We start from the raw sequence: 8,308 nt of genomic DNA on the forward strand, positions 1-8,308 counted from the left end.
TCTTCAAGTCAAGGAGAGCCTGGAGTGAAGTATTTCAAGCCCTAAAATAAAACGAGCTCCAACCTAGATTGATGTATCCTGCAAAACTATGTTTCAAAATCCATGGAGAAATAAGATACTTCCGTTACAAAGAACACCTGAGGAACTTCATGAATACCAAACCAGCACTCCAAAACAATTCTAAACATTATCCTAGAAAGAGACAATGAGGGTCACAACTCCATGAGGCCCAAAAGATCTAAGCCATCAGGCAAGGCAAGAAATTAAATGGAAAGAGAGGAAAAATAAAAAATAAAAGAGCCAACAATAGGAAAATATCATTACAAGGATAAGTCAATACATATCAGTTATAACCTTCAATGTTAATGGCCTCAATTCACCAATCAAAAGAAATAGACTGGCAGAATGGATTATGAAGCAGTATTCAACAATATGCTGTATACAAGAAACTTAATTCAAAATGAAATTCATATACTGAAAGTGAAAGGATGGAGAACAATTCTGCATGTGACAGGGACCTGGAAAAAGGCAGGGGTAGCTTTCTTATTTGCATACAAAGTAGATTTCAAACCAAAACTAATTAAGAGAGACAAAGAAGGTCACTCCATCCTTGTAAAGGGAACAACCCAAGAGAAAGAGATGACAATCATCAATATATACGCACCAAATACTAAAGCCCCCAACTATACAAAACAAATATTAATGGACATGAAAAACCAAATAAGCACTAAAACAATTGTAGTGGAGGACCTCAATACCCCACTGTCACAAATAGACAGATCATCTAGACAAAAAAATCAACAACAAAATATTATAACTGAACCAAGCTTTTGAACACAAGGACTTAATAGATGTCTATAGAGTGTTCCACCTCACAATATCTTGTTATCAGATAAGAGACATAATTACTTTCAGCAGTATGTTTATAGGCTAAAATATAAAGTACTTCAGAGAGAATGAGAAAGAGCAGGAAGTAAATGGGTTGAAGAACTAGGTATGTGTGGGCTTACCAAAAAGGATATGTGTGAGAAGAAAGAAATCAGAAAAACAAATAAATTTATTAAAGTATGTATGCCCAAGTGAAAGAATAAAAAGGTGATAATACACACATACTTATGCACATACTCAAAAAATATAAGGTCACTGGATGTAGGTAGAAGAACAAATACTAGCATACACTGTGTTTTGAAGTTTAGTATGTATGTTAATCACTTATTTGTTCCTGGAACATATGTATTATCTGACATCCACAACTTAAAGGAGAGGTTTATTTTAGCTCTCTTGCCTAATTACTATGGCTAGAAAAAAATTGTTTCAAAATTTTCTTGTTAAGACTTAAGTTTTTTTAAATTTTGCTTTTATTTTAATGTTTATTGTTATAAGCAATAATGACTAAGTGAAACTAACTCTAAGTGCAGATTTTTAACTTGTATAATAATTGTTTATTGTGAGGAAGGATATCATAAATCTTTATTTCATAACACCTCAAATATTTGTTCTTTGCTACTGAATATTGTTGTTCCTTTTGTTATTTTTTCATTGTTTATCAAGCCAAAATCCTTTCAGTCAAAATACAGTTTCAGTTTGTTAAATTAAGTTTTTATTATCCACTGGGAACGCATTCTCCTGGTAAACTTAAGAAATTTCCCTTCTCTCAAGTTTTCAGTTTTGTACTTAGGCTTACCCTCATGTTCCTTTATAAATCCCATATTTCAATAAGAAATATTGACATATTTAAAAGTGAATTTCTTTCACTTTAATTGAAATTATAAGCATTAACTTGGATACATAATATGCAAAACATATATCTAAGATTGTCAGTTGGCAGTTTCATTTATTAATGCCATTGTTCTGATCACTGTAATACCACAAGAGTGTGACAGCTGTGTTGTGCTGTATATTTTACAAAATTCTCATCCCAGGTTGCATCAGAGTCAATTGTGGAATTCATAAAAAAAATCTGGTCACTAGGATTGAGAAGTAGTCCATTAGACTCTATTGTAGGAGTACGAACTGAGCTTACTAGATCCTAGAAACTTCCTGAAATATTGATTCTTATATTTTAGTAGCAAAAGGCAGAGGAGAAATATAAAAACTTTGTGTTAAAAATAGAAATCAGTGACATCAGTAACATTACTTCACATGGGAACAGCAGGAGAACAGTGTTCCTCGTTTAGAACAATATTGTCCTACCCTGATTAATGTCAAGATTCAGAAGGAGCTGTTGTCTGGATTCATTGTCAATTTTGAAGCATCTAAGAATGTGAGGTTGTGTGATATTAGAATCCCTAGCTTGGATCTGTATTAGTGTTTCTAAGTTCCAAACTTTATAATGCTCTTATCTCTTGCTCATTGTGCAATAAAAAGACATTTTTTCATTTAAAAACAATTTTTAATTTGCATCATATTTGTTATAGAAAATATTGATAAACAAATTATAATAACAATGGTCTGACTACAAGAAATAGACCCATTATTCTCATATTGAATAGATTTCTGAACAGGTATGTTTTCTAGTTAAGAGCACAGACTCAGGAGACAAATTGCCTACTTTAGAATCCTGACCTTGCCACTGACTAGTTCTATCACTTTGGACAATTTATGCACCCTCCCTCTACTTCTGTTTTCCAGCTGGTAAATGAGGATAATGATAATATATCTCCTATGGGACTATAATAAGAGTAAAAGCATTAATATATGTAAAGCTCTTAGAATAGTGTCTTGCACATAGAAAGCCCTCCTTAGGTGTTAGGTATATTATATTTACAAATAAACATGTAATCCACAAATATGGGGTAAAGCCACTTCAGGGAACTTCAAATATCATTTCAAATTTTAATGGGTATTTATTAATCTAAGGATTAGATATTTGTTTAGTACTGATGGTGGATTGGGTACTTTGCACTTAATTGACTTTATATGAACGTAGAGTTGCCTCTTGTCCAGATATATTACATTTTATTTGTCCAGCTCCTTATATGTAGATATTAGGAAGTTTTTCACTTTTTTCATTACTGGGAATTGAATCTAGGGGTACTCTACCACTGAGCTACATACCTAGCCCTTGTTATTTTGTTTGAAGACAAGAGTCTTGCTAAATTGTCCAGGCTGACCTTGGACTTGAGATTCTTCTGCCTGAGGCTCCTTAGTAGCTGGGAATATAGGAGTGCCACTGTATCCTTTAATTTTTAAAATATAATAAATAAGATCACAATGCTAAGTTTTGAAGCTAATTATGTGTACACACCCATGACACTTTTCTAGAAATGTCTGGGTTGAAAAGGATGCAGATTTCAAAGTGTTTTTCATCTATGGAAAAATTAACATTCAGGAAGTTTATGTCATTTTGGTTATACTAAAAGTGAATGAGAATGAAAAAAATAAGATCTTGAGCAAGTGTAGTTGGCTGAACCATAAATAGTTGCAAGGTAACTGACGTTAAAGAGATAGAAAGATCTAATGAAAAGTAATCAGAAAATCAAACTGCTTTTGAAAATTTTAATTTCTGAGTTAATGATTTTTGGTGAGCATGCAGCAAATACAATATTAGATAATTAAATATAAGTACCCATGTTGGCTATTTTAAAACTCTTGTTAGTATTGCCTCATAGAATGTTTTTAGGGAACTATCTACATATTTTAAAATGTCACAAATGAAAAATTCTGTTATTTGGTTTAGAGGTTTCGGCTTTACTTGTTTCCATTCAGATTAGTTATCAAAGACCAAAATTGTTTAGTTGTTTTAGGTTTTTTATGGATTACCTCACTTTACATGATGAAGTAGCAATGAGAAAATCATAAAGAAAAGCATAATTCCTTTCTTGGAAAGTAGGTATATTTTATGAAGCTTCATCATGCTTATAAGACTGATCCTGCCTTCCTCTCTCTTTTGGTTCTCCTCAGTTAATCAGAATCATAGTTATATTTTTTTCCATGCAAAGTTTTAAAGGGCTGTCTTAATAATCAACCACTGGTTCCTTCTTGTCTTATGTTAAACATGAAAAGATAATGCAGTTAGGGCATTGTTTGGGCCGAGTGGAAGCACACAGTTATAACCCACCTTTGGAATGTAAACGAGTACAACCTCTATAGAAGTCGCTGTGGAGACTCTTCAAAAAACTAGCACTAGAAATTCTACTAGACTCAGCTATTCCCCTTCTGGGTACCTCCCCAAAAGAGTTAAAGACATCATATCACAGATATACGTGCAAAGCCATGTTTATAGCAGCATAATTCATTAATAGCTAAATCTTGGAAGCAGCCTATGTATCCATCAGCAAATGAAAGGATAAAGAAAATATGGAGTACTGCTCTGCCATAAAGAAAGATAAACTCAAGTCATCTGTAGGAGAATGGATGTACCTTGAGATCATAATATTAAGTGAAATAAATCAGACACACGATCTTAAATAAGTATGCGATTTCTCTTAATGAGAAACCCAAATTATAAATGCAAAGCAAAATAAAAGATAGATAATAGGAAATAGGCAAATAGATATTTCTCAAATAGGAAAGAAATCAAGAGATGAAGGGACAGAGAGGTAGGTAAAAGAAAATGGATGAAAAATGGAATTAAGACTATGTACATGTACCAACTCAACATGAGAAATGTAAACATAATACACTGCAAACATTACTAATAAAAAATATAATGTAGCATTTAGCATCTATGTAATAGGTCAGTTTTAAAAAGGTGCTATGTAAGGCTTTTCTTGCTTGGATTATTTTAATTCAGAGTAAAGTTATGAATTTAAATATAAAGAAAAGTTATCCAGATGTTTTAAATTACTTTAAAAAGATAAGGTTTATTTTTCTACTCATTGTATCTATTTTATCAATATTAAATTAGCAAACTAGTATTTGTGGCTTATCACATGTCAACAAAACAATACTCACAATTACCTAGGTGAGTAGAATAATGACTGTACTCCTTTTAGTAATATAATATATTGATTAGATTCTTGGTTCTGGATTTAGTCTTCTAGGGTCCAACTTTAATATGACTATTTCCTTGGACAAGCTATGTAACCTCTCCGAACCTCAATTTCTTCATCAGTAGAATAGGCAGAGTAATATAGTTTTTCAGAATTTGTTTTATTTCTGTTGTTTTTCTTGGTGTGAGAATTGAGTTATTGCATGGAAACTTCTAGCACTATTTGACAGGAAATAGTCATTCAATAAATGTTAGCTCTTGCAGTAAAATGAGAGAAAAAATTTAAGTGCAGGTTTCCATTAGTATCATATGTTTCCTTTCTCCACAGTTGCTGCTGATACCGAATCCAGAGAGGTGAACAGATTTCCCCTTCCTAATAATACAACCACAGCAACAGCAGCTGTGACTGAGGAGAAAGCAGAATAACATCTCTTCAAGTGGGGACTCCCTGATCCAAAAGGCATTATTCTTGATCTGAAGGCTATGAAAGAGATTGCTAGACTAAGAACCTTGCTGATTCTTTGGAGATAAACATACAGAAAGATACTCACTAATACTTTTGTTCATTCATCTTAACATAGACAAGGCTCCATGAGCCAACCAATAGTCTTCTCACAATAGGGCCTGGAATTATATTCTTTTTCAACCTGGCCCTTTTTCTGTGTTTTCTAGGCCCTTAAGAGAGGTAAGGTCAAATAGGGAATTGGCTTAAAAAATAGAAAAAATAGTCCATAACAAAAACAAACAAAAACCACCACATAATTAGTATAAAAGCTCTTCCCAACTCATAGTTTTGTAATGCTATTAAGGAAAACAATCAAACCTATGTGAATTATTTTTTAAAAATGAGATTTTAGCATGCAATAAGTATAATAATGAGTCGTCCTAAAATCATTATTATGTAAATTGACAGAGAGGTGTTATTCAGCAATTTATTGTGAGGAAAGTTTGCCTAAAGTTTTATGTCTTAGAAAGTGATGGAATTTTAATTTATCAATGGAATATTTCTCTTTTGAACATGGGCTAGAAGGGTGTACTATTAAGCCATCCTGAAGGAGATATTTCTGGGAAAGTAATTAGAATCCGTAGTGGAGCAAGGATTGAGAGCCATGCTCAAGAATGACCTACATAATTCTGATATGAGATTGTCCCTTGGGAGATTTTTCTTCTTTAGGTGATTAATCAGATATTTAAGTGAATACATTTACTTAATCCTACCTAGAGAGAGAGAGAACTTCTGAAATTTTAACTTATGAGGAAATCATTTTAGAACTGCAGACTTACCTGATTTGGCTCCTCACTAACAAAGACCTTTGCTTTTGCTTCTTAACATTATTAATCTAGATGACAGTGTCCTAAAACAACAGATTTCTTATGGCCTGATAGTTAAGTCTAAATCAGATCCCTGTAGGATCTCTTATATCATAGTTTACCTTTTGACAAGGATAATTTGTTTAAAAATTTTTATATTTTAATGTGTTTAAGTGTCATATTATTTTATGATGTGCGTGCGTGTGTGTGTGTGTGTGTGTACAAGACAGAAAGAGACAGAATGAGATAGTGATAGAGAAAAGATAGAGAAAGAGGAGGGAAAGAAAGATATTTTTCATTTTCCTGGAGGTTAGTTCTTCTAGCTCTAACCAAGTAATGAGATGATGTATGGTCAGGCTGTAGAATCCAGGTTTTCACATTCTCTTGTAGGACAATCTGAATAGTTAAATATATTCCTTAGATCTTGAAAGTTAACAGTATAGGAAGAGTTTCCCTTGTTCCAAATGCTTAGGACAGAAATGTTTCAGATTTTGATTTTTTTTCTGATTTTGGAGTATTTGCATATATATAATGATGTGGGGATTCAAACCATGATAAACATAAAAGTCATTTATGTTTCATATACACTTTATACATATTTTAAAAGTATTTTAAATTATTTTATGCATGAAACAAAGCTTGTGCACATTGAACCATCAGAAAACACAGGTGTCAGTATCTCAGTCGTTCAGCTGGAGTATTTGTAGTCCACATGTGGCAACATCATTTCTTATTCTGAATTTATATGCAACTAATAAGCAATCATATTTCTTTCACTTATTCACACATAAGTACTTAGCAGTAAAATATGTGACAGATCATTAATGAATTGAAAAACTATGTGTAGCCAAGCAGGACAGTAGCATGATGTGTGGGAGAATCTCAGTGTGCACACAGAAAACATGTCACAGCAAAAGGGGTACAAGAGTCTCTTTTTTTCCCTTGAAGACATGAAATTGTGCATTTTGTGCCTGCAATTTGACTGTCATCTATCAAATGAGGTCAGGTGTGGGTGGAATTTTCCACCCACTTGTGAGGTCATGCCCTTTTTCAAAAAGTTTCATTTTTCAGGCATTTTGGAATATTTCAGAATTTGGACTTTCACATATGGATGTTCAACCTGTATATTCTGGAGAATTTCTTTTATTAATCTTCTAAATGAATTATTTTAACTGAAAATTTCTAAATAACTTATTTTTACTATCAGTATAGATTTTCTGACCCATATATGGTATAATTAGGTTCAGGGACAGAATTTGAAATTGTAACAGAGTAACTACATCAGCATACTCTTTCTTTGTGGTTAATACATCTCAGACACATATTCCCAGTGCTTTATGAGTTTTAGCTAGTTCAGTCTTCACTTTTGACAAAGATGTTGCTATTAACATATTTTATGAGGAAATTGAGGCACAAAGAGCTTTTGTGTATTGCCCAACATCCCATAGCTATTAAATGATGTGCCTGAAATCCAAAATTAAACAGTCAGCATTCAGAGTCCACATTCTTAACCATTTTGCCTTCATTGCTTTCCCGAAAAAAGGGAGCAAGCTGATTTTAAATGGTAAGTAGTGCTGGCTTCTTGATTAGAGATGATGTTAAAGTGACCACTGATTTTACTCTCAGACTGTTACATTATTCTTTAACAATGTGACTCAGACTCATGAATCTGAAATCCTTGGTGCATGTCAAACTTAGAATAGTTCATTTTCTTATGATTTGACTTTTATGCCTGTGAATTCAGTCTGCCTCTTCAGATGACACATTTTTCTGTCTTGTTGAAGGATAGATCTCCAATTGTTGTAAGACACTATCACAGGCAGCATGTTAGTATATTAAGTAGTACTGATGGGTGAGCAGTATTTGAGAGTAACATGGATACTTGATGAAAATTGCCAGCAGATGCCGGCAAAGCCCTGAGAGCACCAGCATGCTAAATACTCATTGTTATTGTCTTTTCTGAAGTAGTTTACTGATTTCTTGATTTTAGTGTGATATATATATGCTTCTAAGAATGACGTCTAAATTAAATTGATTCACCAGTTTTAGATTGTAAAAAACTAA

At 32.8% G+C, this 8,308-nt stretch overlaps 1 protein-coding gene across 1 annotated transcript in view; it reads left to right on the forward strand.

Annotated features, from left to right (window-relative positions):
* Positions 1 to 7,808, forward strand: part of LOC147825339 (uncharacterized) — a 183,415-nt gene extending 175,607 nt beyond the window's left edge. Inside the window, exon 5 of the mRNA XM_087185983.1 lies at positions 5,262 to 7,808. The gene's annotated coding sequence lies outside the window, so the exon portion shown is untranslated. The remainder of the gene's footprint in view (positions 1 to 5,261) is intronic.
* The last annotated feature ends 500 nt before the right edge of the window (positions 7,809 to 8,308 follow it).

Source organism: Heterocephalus glaber, unplaced genomic scaffold (assembly GCF_053883595.1).
Source record: "Heterocephalus glaber isolate CG9 unplaced genomic scaffold, H.glaber_assembly_v1.0 deba00001504, whole genome shotgun sequence".
Taxonomy (NCBI): domain Eukaryota; kingdom Metazoa; phylum Chordata; class Mammalia; order Rodentia; family Bathyergidae; genus Heterocephalus; species Heterocephalus glaber.